The sequence below is a fragment of the Manis javanica genome, chromosome 9, assembly GCF_040802235.1.
Source record: "Manis javanica isolate MJ-LG chromosome 9, MJ_LKY, whole genome shotgun sequence".
NCBI lineage: Eukaryota > Metazoa > Chordata > Mammalia > Pholidota > Manidae > Manis > Manis javanica.
The window spans coordinates 6,488,306-6,509,368 of NC_133164.1; the positions used below are offsets into that span (position 1 = coordinate 6,488,306).

The 21,063-nt window shown below is 38.4% G+C and overlaps 1 long non-coding RNA gene across 1 annotated transcript in view; it reads right to left on the bottom strand.

Annotated features, from left to right (window-relative positions):
• LOC140843489 (uncharacterized) overlaps positions 1-21,063 on the bottom strand; it is a 405,490-nt gene that overhangs the window by 20,915 nt on the left and 363,512 nt on the right. The window contains exon 3 of the long non-coding RNA XR_012121316.1: positions 17,552-17,653. This is a non-coding gene — a long non-coding RNA (uncharacterized lncRNA). The remainder of the gene's footprint in view (positions 1-17,551; positions 17,654-21,063) is intronic.

The window sequence follows — 21,063 nt, forward strand, 5'->3', positions numbered from 1 at the left end:
TGCCCTCTGCTTTTCCCATTCTGAGAGTAGGTAGCCAAATGGCCCCTGGGAGGTAGTTTTGGCGCACTTCCTTCAAACGTGGAAGAAATGCTCTCCTCAGATACTGTTTTGCGGCCAGACTCAGGATTCTCACACATCGTCTTCATTTTCAAATGACTGTTGTCTTTGTCTTTGTCTTGTATTTGTTTCTTTCTTTGAAGATCCATTTTTATAGACATATTAGCCTTGATGTTATAAAATTGCATCCTTGATTAAGCATAATTTTATTAAATAAACTTTTGTTTGGAAGTTTTAGTTTATGTTTATTCTTCAGCATCTTGTGTTTATCTTATGCTAATGATTAGAACCCAACTAATTTTCCCTTTCCCATCCTTGCTCTGTTCAGTAAGGAAAACAATCATAAAAGTAACTAGAACTACATGAAATCAGCTTTAACGTGGAAAAAAATACAATTGCAAACACATGTTTAAAGAAGCATTCCCTCCCCTTGAACACATTAACTTTATCATTGTTAAAAAAAATATAAGTTGTAGTGTAAGTGACCTGTCATAAATTCAAGTCACTTCTGTCAGTTAGAAAACATATTTCTTGCTGTTTTATGGAACAGATGAAGCAGGAAATAATTAATCTCAGCATTATGCCATTGGCAGTTTCTGAAGCAGACACAACAGAAAATGTCTGAATAGCTAATACTTTGGGGATGATTCAAAACTGCCATTAGAGTCTGCTCTGCATTACAGTGTGAAAACAGTAGGCATGTTATTCCATGCAACAGAAAGGGGGAGGGAGGTGAGAGTGGATTTATCCTCTGTTGTAAAAATTGACACCTTCTTGATGTACTGCTGCATTCGCCGAGGCATTCCACAATTGCATCTGCCATGCAGAATCTTCTTCTCTTTTGTTATAATTAAAATATATACAGATGTAAAGAATGTAAACCTGCTATTAACAAGATGGGTTTGGAAAATGTTATTTACTTCCTAAGCAGCATTTAGTTGGAAAGAATTGACATGAAGAACAACAAATCAACGGGGCAGATTGCAACGTCATGTTGATTTGAAAAGGCTTTTATAAAACAAGTCCCCAAGGTCAGAGGAAGGTGTGAACAGGTCTCTGCACGTGTTACCTTCCAGGTAACATTTAATGTCAATCATCACTGAGCTTATATGAGAAAAATTAAAATAAACAATCACCCGAACCCAACACCCCAAAGAGAAGGGCAGGGCAGAGGTCGCCCGGGTGAGGAAGGTCTGCTGGCGGGCCGCGGTCACCCGCCGCCTCTCCCTGTGGGTGATGCTGTGCCTCGGTTCCGCCTGCTGGCATTCATGAGCTGCCACTTTCCCTGTCTGCCTATCCATCTGTGCAAATGGGATGCAGTGTGATTTTAAATCTGTCTGAAAATGAAATTCAGCTGTAAGGTAAGAACTGTTAATAGAAGTGAACACATGGAATAAAAAGGTGTAAAATATGTTAAATTGTAAGCTGGCTTCGCACAAATATCTCGTTTTCATATGAAATTAACCTCCAGCTGCAGTAGTTCACAGAAGAGATGCTTTCCTGTCACTATTTACCTGTGAGTCAGGAAACCGCTAAGGCCTTAGGCAAACCAGACGCACCTTGGGTCAGACCCGACGTGATGGAATTCTTAGGTGTCAGGCTACATACTGTTGCCTTTTCAACTCAAGGAACGTAGTGTTGCGCAGGGGTTTCCCACCCATACAAAATCACACTGATTCTAAGCACACAAAAAAAGGCTACCTTTATTTGTGGTAGCTTCTGAAGTTGTATCCTGGCCAGAGCTCAGGTTTAGCTGCGTATCGTCTGCCATCTCAGCTGAATTATATTAGTAGTTCTTTCCCAAAACTACCTCGGGCAGCGGCTATGTAAATCTAGCACAGAAACTGATAAAGTTCACCACCCAACCTTTTTATTTATGAAGAAAATGAAGATAGAGAAAAATGCTTACATATCTGACAGGCTGCCTAAATAAAACTCGTTTTCATTTAAATACATTACACAATTTAGAAGCTAATTACATAAGAGAGCTTTGTTAATAATCACTTCACAAACTCCACTGAAGCCAACTTACTTACAGTAACAAACATCTCCATGAACCTAACTCATTTTAGCTTTTTAAAAGTGCATAATTTTTTAGATCTTATAAATAAAAGGAATATTAATATTTTAAAGAGCAGCAGGAGCTGTGTTTGATTGTGCAGAGGGGCACCAAATGAATATTTAATATGGTGTCCACTTAGGGTCCTCTAAATATAATTACTGGCATTTGTCCAGCTAAAGAAAGAAGTGGGGAGGAAACTACATTTGGTTTATTTTAATTAGGTGAAATTATGTGGCTCAATAAAGCATGACAGCCTGCATAATGAGAGCAGAGACCCATGTTTATGGGAGAATTATTGGTGACAAAAACGTTGGCAGTATGTATGCTTTCCTGAGGCGGGTGAAAGTTCCTGCTTTATCTTCTCATTCATAATTTCCTGTAATGCCTTTTAAAAATAAACTGGTATCGAACAGGAGGGAAAAAAAAGACAGGGAAATGTTTCTTGTTGTCTAGGTTTAACAAAAATGGAGATGAAATGTTTGGAGTATTTCTGAAGATGATCTAAAAAGCTGCCAGTGATTATTACTCTCTGTCCCTGTCTCTCCTTCATGTCACAGTCTTCTCTCTCTCTCTCTTTCTCTCTCTCTCTCTCTCTCTGGACCTCTTTCTCTCTCTCTCTCTCTCCGGACCTCTCTCTCTCTCTCTCTCTCTCTGTTTCATGCTTTCATATACAGTTGACCCTTGCACAACATGGGTTTGAACTGTGTGGTTCCACTTGTCAGTGGGTATTTTCTCTTCCATGTGATTTTCTTAATAATATTTTCTTTAGCTTACTTTATCATAAGAATATAGTATATAATATATATAATATAAAAAATATGTTCATCAGCTGTTTATGTTACCAGCAAGGCTGCCGGTCAACAGTAGGCTGTTAGTAATTAAGTTTTGGTGAGTCAAAACTTATGCACAAATTTTTGGCTGAGTGGGGAGTCGGTTCCCCTGACCCCTACACCGTTGAAGGGTTAAATGTATGCTAGAAGTTTATGTGCATATATATATATATATATATATATATATATATATATATATATATATATATGTAATCTGCACACACACACATACACATATATATGTATATATATATATATATATATATATACTTGTTTTTCCTATTTTAGAAAAAACTTTATAAAGCATCTGAAATAGCAAAAGTGGAACAGAAGATAGGGGCATTGTAAAATAACAATGATCATTGCTCCACATTTTTTTCTTCTTTCTCTTTCTTTATTTGGAGAGACACATAGAATTCTAGGCTCATGGTTAGCACTCTATAATTTTGGTTAAAATTACCTTTAAGCCGTATTTTAAAAGGCAGCTTCATTCTATATTATTGAAACAGTGGGGGAAGGAGCATTTTTTTTCTAATTGCTAGCTCTTACATCATATTGTTTTAAACACCTAGTGTATATCTAAACACAATACTATAGGCTAACACATGAATATTGATAAATCCTGCTATTTAAAGACTCTTGTTTGGCAAAAATCATTAAAATCAGCATCTAAAAATATTAAACTGAAGAAAAACTAGAATAAATCAAAATTATTTGAACAAACTTGTTCACAATCAAGAAAAAAGTACATTAATAAGAATTCAGTAATGAGAATATATAAATTACAAAAGAAAAACACAATAACTGATGCAAATGATTATATCCCATTCTTCAAGAAATAACAATGAAAAAACTCGACATATAAAAAATGTTTGCCTAGTATAACTGAAAAATTAAATTTAAAATGCACAATAATAAGTGCGATGAGGATTTTAAATATATAAATGGTCATTTTTCCCTAATACCTGTTGAAGCATAAATTACATTGACCTTTCAGAGGGCAGTTTGATGATGTACAATAAATACTTTGAGTAATTGATTATTTGTGTTCATAAAACATCAAGGAATTTGTCTTTTGAGATTAATGAAGCATATTACTTCTTGGTAGGTTCTTTTTACATTATTGTTTGCAAGGGTGAAAAACAAAACTAACCAGAAAAGAAATATGTTTTAAAACTTAGGATTTTCTAATCTGTGTTATAAACATAACTCGATATGGCTATAAGTACAAATGTTTTGAAATATATTTTTAAATACAAAAAGTTCATCATAAAGAGTGTGTGTATTAGGAGATTTCTTTAATTATATAGAAAGCCTAAATTTAGAATCTTCAATTTATTTTTCTGGGCAGTTAAAGATGACTTTTCTTTTCTTTTTATTTTCCAAATACAAATCTTTTATGTGATAATTGAAAAATAAGGAAAAACCAAAAGTTAAAAGAAAGGATGATGGGTATATGTAGATGAAGAAAGTGGCAGCTCATGAAATATGTATACATACATACATACATAGATATATATATAAAACAAGAAGGAAAGGCTACATTGTCAATGGAAGTTGACCCAAGTAAAGCAATCCTTGATGACTGCTCCCCCCTGGAAGAAACTGTGGAAAAATGAGGAAAAAGGCCAGCAACTGCAGTGAAATTAATGTGATAGAATAAGCCCTGAAAATACTAAAATAACAGAGTGTTCTGAGAGCTCAAAGCACAGTCTGTAAGCAATGGACAGAAAAGATTCAAAGTGGCAGCCTTCATAATCCATATCTCAGTAGAAAAAAGGCAAAAAGGGAAGGTAAGCCACCCTTTAATTGGTGAAAGGGAAAAAAAGCAAAAAGGGGAAATATGTGTCTTTCAAGCCAAAAAGAACCAAAATTGAAAGTTACACAACCTCTCTAATAACCAAACCAAAAACCAATCAAACAAACAAAAAAACATGAAGAATCAGAATTTTGCTTTGTTAATGGAAGAGATGATTGTTGAATTAGAATTCTTATAAACCACATCAAAAACACAAAAATTAACAAAAAAATCAGTAAATTCATGGAGCTTTATTATAAATTATCAGATGATTATGTAAATGCACATCAAATGACAGAAGCTGACCCCCAAAGTAGGGGAAAATTGTCAAGCTGCAATCCAAACCAAATAAAATATACTCAAAAATACATTCAGAAATGTGAAAAACCACCTTGAATAGAAATTCAAAAACTGAAAAGAAATGGGAATAAAATTACATAGACATATATTTATTGAACTCAAAGGTAATGGATGAGAAAAAATTTTCTCAGAAATGACTAATTTTTAAGACACTTGATGGAACATACTGAAAAGATAATTTTTAAATGAGCTTTGAAGAAAAGTAGGGAAACCAGAGAATAAGAATGTAATAAAAATAATTAAGAGTTTTAAAAAGAAAGTGGGGAAAACAGAAGACCAACAAGAAGGGATACTATTCACATAATTGGTATCTGTGGGAAATAAGAACAAAACAATGGAACAGAACTAATATTTAAATCATAATCTAAGAAAACTTTCTAGAAACAAAAGACCTGTATCTCTATATTGGAAGGACCCACAAGGCATATGGGAAACAATTCAGATCAACAAACCCTGAGACAAATCCTCCTCATAAAACCATTAGCTTTCAAAGATAAAGAAAAATTATTTAAGGATTTTCAAGAGTAAGTTTATGATTTAAAATCATGTGGCAATTGAGGAAGTTTTGAGGAAAAAGAGCAACAACAAAAACAGAAACTCACTTTTCTTATAATTGTAAATCCAGGGCTCTACCTAGAGGCTTCGATGATTCTCAGTTTATTGTGCCTCAGTGCTGACAGGATGAAGATGATAGCTTCATGTTCATAAACTTTGAATTTTCAATTCAATTCACTCACATTTTTTCATATTTCATCTAAGAAACATCTACAACTAATCTGCGGTGATAGTAATGGATATTATGATTTTACATAAACATCAAGTTACCATTTTCAACACTCCTGTCTCAATGTGTAATTCAGATGTAACATTGTGTGGAGGACAAAATTCTTGGTGGTTTAATGTTCAAAGTATTCAAGGACCTCTATCTAAGATTTGTGACAGTCAAGCTACCCGTTTTCTCTTGAAGTGAGATGGTGCCCCCAGTGACCACTGTGCAGAGAGGAGGAAAGGCAGGAACAACCATCCCGGTGAGCTCAGAGGACCACCCCCACCCCCCAGTCAGAGGGCCTTAAACGTGATTTCTGCACTGTTTCCTAAGAGTACACATTCTGTTTTTCCCTCAGGAAGCAAATCATTTCTCCCAACATCTTCTATAGTTCTGATATTTAAGTTGGAAATCACTCTTATTCCACTGGCATTTGATTTTAATATTAATCAAGATGAAATGACACTACAGGTTTCGCCTGCCTTCCAAAAGTAAACCTTCTGTAAGTCGGAAGAGTGTAAAGCAAAGAAGCAATGACCATTAATTTATATGGAAAGTTTTCTGAGCATTCCCAGAGCCAGAAACTCACTTCTCTGAGGCTTTTTCTGCTACTTGAGGACACATCTTGCTAACAGATGTGCAAAGTAAGCTGAGATAAAGCACAGATGCCCCCCGACAGGTTGGAGCTCTGGTGGCTTGGTGCTGAGACCCTGGGGGTGGCTCCCCGGAAAGGAGCTGGGGGGCCACTCTCACTGCCCAGGGTGAGCTGCCTCTGTAAGGGCTTTGGTTTGCTGCAAATGCTATTTTTGCTTTTTGTTGTCTTTTTTTCATAAAAGTGAAAATCCTTCTTGGATTTCTGTTGGTTAGGGGAAAAACATAATAATGTAGGCCTTTTGTAAAAGTAAAGTGGTGTAACTCAAAAGCTTCAGAAAGTGAGGGATACCTGTATAGAGAAATAGTTCGCAATAAATAACAGCAAATGATTCATCCGTTGACCGGTGGTACTACAGTTACCCTTCACTAAGAGTCTGACTCCTTCAAAAGGGAATTGGAAAAGAGTTTGTTACTCCCCAAATTCTTTATTGTGGGTGGGTATCAACTTCTCAGATCTTGCAAAACTACAAAAACTGCAAAGCCACCTTTAACATTTTACTATATTTAACTTCCACTAGAAAATGAGCAGTACCTGACTGTAAGCAGCCCCACTGGGGCACTGACTGTTTCTAATCTTCCCTGATCATTGTATTCTGGTCCTTATCATACTGCCTAGAACATAATTAAGAAGCACCATAAATATTCAATGACTGAATATTTTTTTTTACTGTGCACACATATTCATATTTTAGCAACAAACATAAAACAGTAACCTGCCAGATAATAACTACAAAATGTTTACTCTTCATTTGGGTAAAAAATAAATAAGACTACTATCCTAGGCTAGCTATGTATCTTTTATATCATACTTAAAGCCAAGCATATTTATTGAATCTTAGCCTTTAAGCCCACTGAGCTATCAATACTTTTCCTTTCCAGTAATCATTGTTACTAATTTAAAAAAATGAATTATTATATAAATCATGGGTAATGGCACAATTAATTGATGAGAAATGCTTTTCTAAAAATGCTGTTGTGCAATTCATTTGACTGGGCCATTTATCCCTATTTTACATGTCCACCTCCACGTTAATTCTCGCCCTGTGTAGGGATGGGAACTGGGGAGAGAGGAGAGCTGTGGTGGCCGGATCTTGGGCCCTGCTCAGCAGGTAGGAGGCTGGCGACTTGGGCAGCTGGTTCAGTTCGTTCATCAGTGAAATCTGTACCAGCAGCCGCCACTCCCTGTTTTAATAACATAGTGGCAGAAAATCAGCAAGAGGTCCGCACACCACACACAGGCTTAAGTGCTAACAGATTTCAGTTCCTTTGCTTATTTTAGGTGCAGTGAATATGAAAGTGAGCATTTCAGCAGGGCTTCCCTCCTCCAGGGTCCCTCTGGGTCCCCCTGGGAGAGGCATTCATTGGACAGTTCTCAGAACAAGAGTCTTTTCATAGCCTCAATTACTACAGGGTCAGTGTGCACCCGGGAGTGTCCAGGGGTACTTGGCTTGCCTGGTGAGCAGCTGTGGTCCTAGAGCTGCTCTGAAACCAAGTTAAACTGTCATCAGCGTCTGTCTCCTAATGACAGTAGAAAGAGGGTATTTTCTGATAATTGGCTTTTTGAGCAACCAGACCTAGGATCTGACTCTTGAACAAATAAAGCCTTGTCAGGATTAAACCCCTATTAGTAATTCATTAGAAATTTCTGTCAAGTTTGTGTGTGTGGTTTTGATGAAACAAAAGAATATTAATTTCCTGACTACAAGACCTCATCTACTTTAACTTTCTTTATATATTGTACTTTAAAAAATAGGTGAGTTACATCTCTCTAATAAACATATTTATGGTCTGCCATGAGATTCATGCATAAGAGTTGAAAATTGTCATGAAGCTGATGGCATTCTGTCAACTGACTGGGAATCTCATGCATTCAACCAGGTCCTGCTGTAGGTCAAAATATAGTATGGAAAGGGCATTAGGAGGAAACCAATCAAATGATCCAGGTAAATTAAAAACAACGTTCAGCTTGGCAAAACCCAAGTTAGAATCTTTCAAATCAAAAGTGAAAACTAAACCAAGTGGTTTAACTTAAAGTCTACTACATAGCCTTATCAAGGAGCTAAATATGTTATAGCCTCATCCATTTGAATGTTTATGATACATTATAAGCATACATGCTTCATGCATTATGAAAGCCTCCTTTGATCTCTCCTGAAAACCACAAGACCTTACTGATGATTGCTTTAGTTTGACAGTTTTTTGGAGAAAATCCATCAAGGCACATAGAAAATCACATACATGCTATCATTTTGAGACAATTTATTCTGAAAAAAAAAAGAGTTTTGCCCAACATAGTTTGAGAATTTAAGTATGAACTTAGTTTGAAAATTTAATGATGCTATTGTTGCTAATAATTGTGTGTGTGTATCTCATAATTATACAAAGTGTTTAGCAATGCTAAGAAGGCTAGGCTTATACACACTGTCATGGGCACTATTTTACACTATGTCCCTAGTGTCTAGAATAGTGCCTAGCACATAAAGACACTCAATATTTGTTAAATGAACAAATACTAAACTTTTATATTAGCAAAAGCAATGGCAAGGGTACTGGTCAGTGGGGGTGGCAATGAGAGGCTGAGGTGTTCTTGGAAAGACCTGGAAAAGTTATAATAAGAGTACCTGGATAATCCTATGGAATTTACAGTGTAGGATTCAAATAATCTGTCTTTTCAGGCTTATGTTGGTTTAATCATGTATATGAAAAATATATTCAAGGAGGTAAGAATAACTGTGTATGCACAAACCATTTCTAAATTTCAAGCAAGTTGTTAGGCTTTTCAGATGTATAAATAAAAGCAATTTGGAAAAAAACCATATATGCATAAGGATCAATTCATTTCACATAAGCAAACCTTGATCAAAGGTACACTGCAGTAGAACATATGCCTGCAACCAGCAGCGACCCATAACAGGACACTACCCACACAGAACCTGGATGACTGCCCTTTAATTGACTCCACTAGTCAGCATATATCATTTGATGTTAAAAGCAGAAAACAAAAATTGAAAGTGTTCTGTGTACTAGTTACCATCACATGGATTATTTGATTTAATTCCCACAGTGCCCCATGAGGGATGAACTGAGAAAGCAAATGCACCTTTACTGATCATATTATAATGGCAAGCACATTCTTCTAAGAAATTATGTATATAAGTATGTAGAGGGTGGGCAGGAGAAGAGAGAGAGAGAGATGATGGAGAGGGAGAAAAAAGAGACAGTTAGAGGGAGAGACCTGGAGGGAGAGATGGATGCAGAGGAGGACATGAAGGGAATAACATGCTCAGAGGAGGTTTCCTCCCTGACTGCAAGTCTGTTTGGAGATTAGAACCAAAGAAACAGGAATGGCCTTGACCTTTTGTGGTCTAAGCTGAGATAGTGAGTATAGAGTGATAAATTCAGATGAAAATTCCCAGCAGGCATTGGTGAAGCACCTGAGAATCTAGAGGAAAAGAGCATTGAGGGTATTACCAGTCTCCCCCAGACCCCAAGGCTGTCTCCTCTGTCTGCCAGTGGCGGCACAGAATCCAGGACAGGGACTCTCATCCTGAGTAGGGTTCTGGGGCCCCTCCTGACTTGGTTCGAAACAATGCTGTAAGGTAGACCTCAGAGTCGTCGTTTTGCAGGTAAGAATACTAGAGTTCCACAGAGGAAAGCCATAGCTGGTCCATGACCCCTTTACGAACATTCCCTACACACTGATTGCAAAAGTCTGAGGTCAAGAGGAGTGTCGCAAGGGGGGCTACACTTCACAGGGCTCAGCCATGTCTCAGTCATCTGTGATGTGGCACACTGTGATTATTCAAAGTTAAAATTGAAAAGATATTTTTGCACTAAAGTGTCTCCAAAACTACAGGAAAAAACTGCTTACTAAGTATACTAAAGATTCAGAGTCTATGGCACTATGAACCATTAAGTCAGTAAATATCTTGAAAAATGGAAGATAGAGGGAGAGAACTTCTTTTAAAAATAGTTTCTTTCCACATTTGATATTTGTCAAAGAAATAATGATTTTTGCTTTAATGTCTTAATAAATTGTATTCAAAATTACTAAGGATTCAACATCGTAATTTTCACTTTTATATTCTGAAAGATAACTGTACTCAAATTCAACTTCATTCTCTAAAAAATCTATCTGGTTTCATCAAGAATCCTCTATTTCTGCTTTCTTTGACACTAACACATATTATGAAGTCTGAAAGCCTTTGAATTAGAAATCCACCACTGATTGACTGTATCCTTGGGCAAATTACTCCAACTACTTCAGGTTTGGGTAGATGGGATAAAATAATTAGTAAATCTGTACATAGTTACAGTGATAAAATGGAAAATCTATGTAAAGCAATTAATGTAATGTCTGGCAAATAGTAAATGCTCAATAAACAAGGCCACTGTCATAGATTTATGGATGCATGCCTCAAAATCTTATCTTCAATTATTATGAAGGTATTTAAAAACATTAACTAGAGCTCCTTCTTCATCAACAGGTGTGAAAATAATGTGGTTAAGGCTAAAGAGCATATTATCGAATCTTCTGATGTTGATATATTTAATGGAGCTCTCTCAGTTCCTACTTTTACATTCTAGTGTTGACTAACTTTGAAGTTATCATCTGGATTACTTGTTTTACCCTGCATGCTAATATTCTTCTATTTTATTTTGTTAAGAAAATTTTCAAATAAAAGCAAGTCAAATGGCATTACTGGATTGTAATGATTTTGTAAGCAGTGAACAATGATTGCTATTAATAACTTAGAAAATTATGATTTCACCAATGACTTTCATATCATTATTTTTGTGTAAAATGTAAAAGCAAACCAGGTTTTCTACCTTAGTTTGGTTTGGTTTTTACTAAATGATGACCTGGTTCAACAGGTATTTACTGTATATATAAACCACCATGTTAGTGCTATAGTAGATTTCAAGGAAATGTAATAGAAGTTTAGACATAATTTCTGTTCTAAGATATGTAATACCCAAAGAAGATCTAAATAATACACGTCAAACAATGGAGAGTCCATGACAGAATAGTTTAAAGAAACTCATTTTCATAAATCACACCCTTGTAAGTTTTATAGAGTGGACAGAAAACTCTGTGGAAGCACAGAAATGAAAATCAGTGGAAAGTGGGATGAGGCCGGCAGGTGTTACTCATCCACTCATCTACCTACATCAGGTATACATCTGCCCAATTAACCACTACAGAAGACCTTTGCAAGCCTATAGAAGTAAAAGAAAGGAGGGAGATGTTATTTGTTAAGGCCTGGGTATCAGGAAGTAACCAGTAAGGAAGGTTGGAATGTGTTTGGGCCCTGGTTATAGGGGTAGCACAGAGACAGTGTCCTGGAAACTTAAACCGGATACTCTATGCACCACCTGTATAATTGACTGGAGGTTCTCTTAGCAAACATTGCCACACTCTACCCACCTCCCATCTCCCCAGCTCTACCACTTCTCCAGCAGGCTGGGCCAGAGGTACATCCCAAGTCCAAATCCAGAGAGCCTAAATGAAAATACACACAGGCTGTAGCTAGTTGTTGGGAACTGTTAGCTCTGCAGAACCCTATGACTGAAGCTGGCGGCCATGCACGGCCATCTGCTGGCAGAAGGGCTTCTAAAGCAGAGAAGGTAGAGGGTTTGTCACTCTTCTGGGACACAAAAAGAGGTCCGTTCCCCAGCCGCTCCCAGCAGTGTTCTTACCGAGCACGCTGGTTTAGATCTTTCGATCATCACAAGAATCACTGCACTATGAAAACAGTTCTTTCTACCGCCCTTACTTGGAATTTCTCAAGTGGTTTTCTGTTTTTTGTAACCACAGAATCTCGACTAGCACTGATATGTAGAATGAAGCCAAGTAATGGTAGGTCATGAAAGCAGAGCAGAGAAATGGTGATCAGGTATAACAGGAAATGACACCATCAAAGCCTTTGAATAGGAACCTGAAGTGATCAAAGTGGTTTTAAGAAAGAGGGATTTGGCAGCAGTATTCAGGATCAATTAGATGATCCTAGAATCATGGAAGCCAGCTCAGAGGTTCATGCTATACGTGGAGAGTCATATTTGTAAATGTTACATATATTAAAATAAAACCAATACTTACTATTAAGAAATAGCTACCATATGATGAAAATGTATTAGGCATCAAGCACTGTAATTACTAAGAACTCGATGTATACTAATGCATTCTATTTTTACAGTCAATATTATCCTTTTCTCTTAGAACAATTAAAAAAGTGTAGCAAGAGCAAACATCTGGCATAGTTCTTCTACTGTGACTTAAGCCCAGTTCTCTCTGACACCAAGCCCAATTCCCCTTTGTTTTCCAGCATTTAAATAAAATAGACATTATGAGAACACACATCTTGTCTCCCATCTTAGGACCTCAGTAAGATACTAGGCATGTGAAAGTGAATAACCCTGGTTCTCTGAGAAGTTCATACCAACTGCAGTATTTTTGTAAGGAACATTACCAAAAAATCTTTTTGTATAAAGTTTTCCAGTCATTTAAAGTAAAACAATAGAATGGCTTGTGATAATTATCTCAAAGAAATTCAAGTGTAATTATCACATGTAATTATCACATTTCTAAAGGAGAGAAGCATTTACAGAGAGAAACACTTAAATACCCTTATTTAAGAGGGTTTCTTGAAATATCAGCAAGACCATAAAGTAAGAACAATGTCACGGGAAAGCAGGCAATCAGATGGGTGCTGGGAGGACTGCAGTTCTGCAAAGGGCAGCAGACCCACAACTGCTGCATGAATTCTTTCTGGAGTGATCCAGATGTGACAAGGGGCCTGGGTGAGTTCCATGGACAAGGCCCGAGAGTTTAAGGGTGAAAGCCGTGGATGTTGTGGATAGGGGGCAAGAGTGATACTAAGTAGGGGGTCATTGAATGAGTGCAAGAGGGTCCAGTGATGGGGGTCGTCCCACACTCCCCCTCCACATTGACCTGAGAGAAAGTTTTCCCGTCGCGTTACCTCCAAGGTTTGAATATAGTAGGCCATGGCCAGTGCCAGGAAAGGATGTCATGATGAATTGATGTGGAAACCCGTATGGATGGAAAATGGATAGAGAAAAGGTAATGCACACCTTTGTGAAATCTAAGAGGCATCCCTGTAAGAAGAGACATGTCCAGGATAGAGATGAGATGGTCGTACCCCTAGTGGCAAGGGCAGCCCGTATGTTTGTATACAGGGAGAGGCTGGGGACATGGGATAATGCGTCCTTTATATGACACAGGAGCTCCCTTGCACAAGGACACCACATGTCTAATCAGGCCAGAGTCTATATCCAGATCTTGAGATTTGAAAACCCCTATGGGTACTCAAACCCAGAAATGGCAGTAGATACTCCAAAAGAATATGGGTTTAAAAGAAAAATTATTGAGCTATCTATGGAATAAATGCAACATAAAATAAAAACCAAAATTGGACAACCTACAACAGAGGAGGCACAAATTAAATAATACAACCCAGTTATAATAATTTTTGTATGAAAATAATTAGATATGGAAAAATGAAACAGAAATAAATATTCATGAAGAATGGGAACAGATATTCATGAAGAAAATTCTGGGCATCATAGATATGCTACTTTAAGTAAAGAACTCAACGAATGGGATAAATGACAAAATTGGCTGAGTTATCAATGAAAAATGCCCTGGAAGAGTAAACTGAGGAAGCCCCCCAAAGATAATGAACCAGGAGGGCTGAAATCTAAGGGGTATAACGGACAAGAGAGACGCCTGTGTAATAGAAACCTCAGGAGTAAAAGAAAGAATACTACTCAAAAGAACAAATATTCATAAACTAAGCAAAGTTTTTCTAGTGTTTAAGGAGCCCACTAAAACTCATCTAGAATAGGCCCACTGGACTACACAAAGCAAAACAAAGCACACTTCAACCCTTTTTAATGAGTTTGAAAAGACCAGAAACAAAGAAATTAACCTCGGACCCTCCAGAGGAAAAAAAGCAGTTGTACACCAGGCAGTAGGAATCAGATTGACATCAGTCATGTTAGCAGCAACGCCGTAAGCAAGATGGAGAGAGTCTCAAAAAACGAAGGAAAAGAATGTGGAACCCAGCATTTTATACCACACTGAAGTCACACAGAAATGAAAAGTAAAACAAAGATATCTTTCTGCATAAGAGACTCAGACTTGGTTTTGCAAAGACTACATTTGGAATAAAGATTGGAGGGTACACTCCAGCATTCCGAGGGAAATGAATCCAAGAGAAAGCCCTTGACAGACAGTCACACTACACCCTGGCAGCCACACTCATCACCCGCTCTTTCCACCGAGCCACGGTGACTCCTACTGCGTTACCATCCATCCACGTGGACTAAAGGCCTGGGCACCACCTTCGCCTATGCCTTTTCCGAGGCCCTCATGCTTCCTAATCCTGTCCCTTATTACTGCTTATCAACACTTAATAATTGGTAGCTTCTACCTGAGTTTGGCAATTGCTTTATTCTACCATTTCCTAAATTGCCTGATCCATTTTCTGTCTAGATTGACATTTAAAAGGACCACTTTGATGGGACAAATACCATCCCTGCACAATGACTGCTTTGCACCTACTACCCAGTGTCCCTGTGTGCCTTGCCATCTGCTCTCTCACACTGCCTCTCCATGCCGACGCCTCTCCTCTCCAGTACCACTTTCCTTACCCTAGTCTGGAGCTAGTTGCAGTTTCTACAAGCACCCTTTATACCTTGTGGTACTTGTCTTTCTACAATAAATTGGAAAAGTCCTATTCATTTTTCTATGTCTACAATGAGGTCCCCAAACAACTGGAAGGTAAGAATTGTTTTCTTATTCACTGTTTATAAATACTTCTGGAATCTGTGAAAAGATGAGTGAGTAGGGGATGGCTGGGCGGGGGAGCCTTGGGGTCCCGTAAGAGCTGATTTAAATGCCAGGTCCATCATTACAAACATGGCCTGGTTATATGATTTGTTTCTTTCCTTTTTTTCTCCTTTACAAAATAGGAAAAGTAAAGTCTAGAGCAGAATTTAAGTAGGATAATGGTGCAAAACCACCTATCACAATGTTAGTCTTATAATAACTACATAGAATTCTTCCTTCCCCAAGAAACAAATATCCTTTAAGAACTACTTTGTGCAATCTATTATTCTAGGGTATGCAGATTAGTCACTGACAAAAAATAACCAAATAATTTACAGATAAATTTTAATACTTCTTATTCTAGATTGAAAAACACACTCATGCCCTACACTGGAGAGCTCTACACTGAATGCAAAACCCATATAGGTCAGTACCGCCCCAAGCACTTAAGACCATCAGCCCCTTGGGCTTCCACCCTGGTGGCCCTGATGGGAGGGGGCCACGGTGATCCCTGAGGAAAGAGTGCGAGGCAGGGGTCCTCAATGGTGACACGACGGTGGGCAGGATGCTTCTCTGCCGAGGGAACTGACCTGTGCATCGCAGGAGATTCAGCAGCACCTCTGTTATCTAAACACTAGTTGGTGGTTCCACACCCTCATTCACTCCCCTACCTGCCAAGTGGCGATGTCCCAAAATGTCTTCAGGTATTGCCCAATGGCCCCCGGGGACAAAACTACTTCCAGTTAAGAACCAACAGACTGAGCAATTACTGAACATGTTTCATAATTATGACATTTCCTATTTTATGACTCCTGCCCTCCTCATGTGGTTTTCCAACCTGTCTTGAAACTAAGCCTCGTGCATGTGACTTACACTGCACCAATAGGAAGACCCAGCATAGGAACCACACAGGAGCGGCTGTCAGGTGGGATCCACCTTGCAGCCAGGGTGATAGGCGGCCCTGCTCGGGGAGCAGCCATGGAGCACAGAGCACGCAGCTGGGCCGCCAGGAGCTGGCATCTCTGGTGGAGTTCCCATGCCTGCAGCAGTGATGGGAAACTACAGAGGCACTTGCCTCATATTTAGGACATTGCTCCTTGCTTTAGACACTTGAAACATTACCTTAACTGATCCACACAATGCAAAAATGATTCGAGTGATTATTTTCTCAATTCTTCCAAAGATGGTCTATAATAGTACCATTCCACATGCATAGGCAGGAAGGTCGTTCATCACCTACAGTGGATGCCTTCACAGATTAAAGCTTAATTGTCATATGGAAAATGGGTTGAGAGAAAAAAAAATCCCTTTTCAGATAAAATTAGCTATTATGATTCTGCTTTTCACAACTAAAGTGCTTGATGCTAACAGCCTTCAGCTAAAGAATCATAAACAACTTTAAAATGGAGGTGATTTTCTTTAGCTGGATCTTGAAATATGGCTCGGTGATGAATAATTGGCCTATATCTTGTGTTCAAGCATTTCCCTAAGTGCTTTTATGAGGACAATATACGAATTATATTCTAGGATTTTGGTATTTTTGCACATTACATTACTCTGCTCAATCTTTGTGACATACTTCTCCAGGTCTGACCACCTAATTTGTGGGGCCCAGCGCAAATTGAAATGCAAGGTTCTTTGTTCAAAGACTAAGAATTTAGGAAGGCAGCAGGAGAACCTTAAAGCAGGCATAGGTTTCTCCTCAGCCCGAGACTGTGGGACTGCTCAGGTGACAGTCTTCCTGAGGCTGACCTTGCCCTCCTGAGGTCGGCATGGGAATGGCACGTGTGCCAGTTTGCTCGGGAAGAGACCAAGACTCTTCACTGGTGGTCTTATGGCAATTTATGGAGGAAACCCATTCAACACCTCAGAAATAGCCCTGGGAGTGCCAGTGATCCAGCATCTTTTTACCCAAAAGAGATGCACAGATGGTGGTTATGATTTAGAGCTGGACTGACACAGACAGTATATTATTAATACACACAAATGCCTTAAAAAATGGAAGAGGCGAAAAAAAAAAAAGGCCTGAGTGAATTATTCTAGTGCAAAAACCACTGACTGCATAATAAACTTTGTTGACATCATTACCACTAAAATCAATATAACATTATTTACTACAAAAGTGATAAATCTACCTGGTGTTTGGAAGGGTCTATGAACTGAGTCAACTCACCGAAGCAGTACTTTGTCAGCGCAGTCTGCACCGTGGTTTGAATATCATTCCTGGCTACAGACTCTTCAAGCACGATTCTCCTTTTTAAACAGAGTTCTTTAGCTGAAACAACAATGTTATCATAATGTTTGTCACACAGCTTTCATTCTCTATAGTCCTATCCGAATTTGAAAAGAAATGATCATTAAGACAATTCTGATGATCCCAGCCCAGATACTAGAGTGTTTCCTTCAATAGGTATTAATATTTTAGAGGAATATGAATATGACAACTGTGTAGTTACTGAAAATTTAAGTTAACTTCTTCAAGGACTGGGGAGCAATTTTTAACATTAAGAACTATAAGTTATTTTTAACTTTTGCATATAATATGGCATAACATTTATACAGTGATTTTTTTTTAATTACAAGAAGGAGCTGGCTTAAATCACAAATACAAGGGTATTTTTCAATGTTGCTTTGAATATAGGGCTCTAAGTAATGGTTTATCCTGTTTCCCAGTGACAAATTTATTTTACAAACTGTCACTTCAGCATTAGTGAATACAGAGCAAAATAATGTAGTTTTAAGTTATTGATGTATAATGTATTAATTATCTAGTTTACAATACATTTCTCATGTTTTACTTGCATTATGTTTATTTTGATTTAAATTACTGTGTTTAATATTTCATAATATTTTTAAATATTGTAGCACCTGCATACTTGAGATACTCGGACACCTTAGGGATAGTTGGAATAACAGGCAGGATGGGGACAATGTCTATCGCATTTATTGTGATAAGTGATTAACCTGCCTTGGCAACATTCAATCTAAATGGATTCCTCCCTGTTCCCCCACCAAAAAAACACAAACAATGATTACATGCAAATAATGATCACAAGAGAAATTTATACTATTTTTTATAGTAATCAGGAATGGGAACTGTGAAAAAAATTAACAAAGCCATGGATTGAATGTACTCATTGAGTCACAGACTCACCATTCAAAGGATGACCTTTGAGTATTTCTTCAAAATGCTCTTTCTAAGGCTATGGCTGGCAATCCTAATTCATGAGTTCGGATCGGTGCAGGGACATTTTCATTTTTATTGAGAACCTAGAGAGACTTCAAGACTGAGGGTCGGCTGCTTACACTAAGAAAAATGTTATCTCGATGTTGAATCATTTCTAGAATCTCTGAAGAGACTTAGAAGCAGTGCAGAGAAGGCAGAGCCATGCATGCTCCATGCTTGCCAAGGAAATGCTCTCTGCGCAAATACGGGACTACGCAGGTCTCTGTATTTATTTGGCAACAAAAAAAAAAGTATTAGATGCTGTGTTTGGAAAGCCATGTATTTGGATGCCATGTGGGCTAAGAAACAAGAGAGTGAACTGGAATTTGTGCTCATAACAGGACGTATTTTGGTGGTGGTGGTGGTTGATGTAAATGTTGCTGTCAGCAGGCGTAGGTGTAGGAGAGAATCACGATCCTGCCGGAGGGGAATTCCCAGAGCTCCCCGCCCTTAGAACAGGTGTGGACTGCCATCATCAGGTGTACTTATGAGAGACGCAGGATGAGGATGAGGAGGCAGGCGGAGCAACGGCACAGACATAATGTCTTCAAATCCAAACACAGAAAGCAAATAAGGCTGAGAGTAACTGATGTGGAGACAGACATCAGTGTGCAGAAAACCTCACAAGCGGATACTGGAGTATGGACCGTGGCCGGGAGCAGGGTGAGGCTGCTGGGGGAGGGGGGGTGTGGTCCAGACCAGATGCTAACTGTGGAGGCGTCCCATTAGGAATCGACAGCCCACGCTAAACCAGGAAGCTGGATCAACTAATGATTCCTCTTTGCCGTGGCTGGCTCTGTGCAAGTGCTGAGAAAAAAAATTCCTACGGCATTTAACATTTCCTTCAGTTTAGAGAAGTAGTAATGGAAAATAGCGTAAAGCTTCTCATCATGTCAAGAAAACAATCTGATAAGAAAGCACAAGGTGTTCAAATTGATCACAGAAGACAATCTGTTTTCCTTTTCTTAGGCACTTGCCTGGATTGTTTTTAAAGTGCATTGATATTTCTTTGATTTTAGCTTAAAAGGATACAATAAACAGTTCTTGCTTATCAGTCACAAAGGATAAGAACTGTCAAAAGAATAGTGTGTTTGCTTGTTTTTTTCCCCTTGATTACCAATTTTCAAGATGGATAGACACAGGAAAGACAACTGACACCCACGAACTGGATAAATCATGATAGTTGACTCTTGAAGTTCTTCTAAATAACTCAAGCTTTATTTTCCTGATTATGACATCAGGAGGCCCCCTTGAGTGACTTACTACTTGAGATTTGACTCTCATTCATTTTTCACTGCCTCTATTGCATTTATTTTGCAGTTTATCATTACAGTTTTGAAATCTGGGGACAGAAGTGTTGGAAAACCAGGGTGCCTGCAGTGCCTCTTGTTAGTTCAGGGAAAACTTGGGAAGTGGATTAAAGCAATTCTAAATAAAGCTACCGAGAAAAGGTTGAAATAAATTACCTTATTCTTCTATTTATTTATTTTTTCTCTTTAAAGGTGTCTGATTCCACTACGAGGTTCTTAAAGTAACAAGTGTTGCTCAGAAGGCAGCTATGCCGACACTGATTATTCACCCAAGGCCTGAACTGCAAACTCAGTAAGTACTCAGCGTAGCTGCCCTGGCTACTGGATGTGCTGAGACCCAAGGGGTCCCAGGCATTGCCAACAACCCTGAAGGACACCTGCTCAGGGTCATAGGGTTTTCCACTCCTTTTTTTTGTCACTTGTGAGCAGAGACATATTTTCAAGTTCAACCATGGCTCTTTTTCTTGGTTTTGATTCTCTGTGTGGATTATTTGACTCCCCTTTCTGTTTAGGGTTGGCCACATCTAGAATCTCCAAGAAAGAAATTTCCATTTCTTTGTCTCCGATGGCAAATAAAATATAGTGTGTTATGCCTCAATGTCTCAGACCTTGATTAAAAGGAGGTCCCAAACACAATCCTGTCCTATCCTCCACCCCAAAATCATCATGGAGTCATCAACCGAAAGCACGGTGTGGACAACAGAAAGAAATGCTCTGTGGCCACATCAGCTCGTCTGTGACTGCTGCTTGCTTTGAAATTTAGGTATTTTCCAAATGCCAATGGAAATGTAGTCAGTAACACACACTTCTGCCTACAAGTACTGTAACTTAAAGTGTCCTTAGCAATGGTTTATGTGCAAACAGGTATAACTTCTGGTTGCTTATCTGATTAAAAGGTGACACTTAGATCTCACTGAGAAGGAGATAGCTCAGAATCTTTTGACAGCTAAATTCTCAGACCTCAAAGGGTCTATGGACATTGTCTGTGACATTCCCTTCAAAGATCACAAGTGCGCACACACATGGGCACACACATGTGGTACACCCGGGAGCACAAAACTGCCAAATGTTACCTGAAAGTAAAATATAAACACAACAGTGAGGAGCGTAAGAGCAGTATTCCAAACCAAGTCCCGTGGCAGTAAGTTT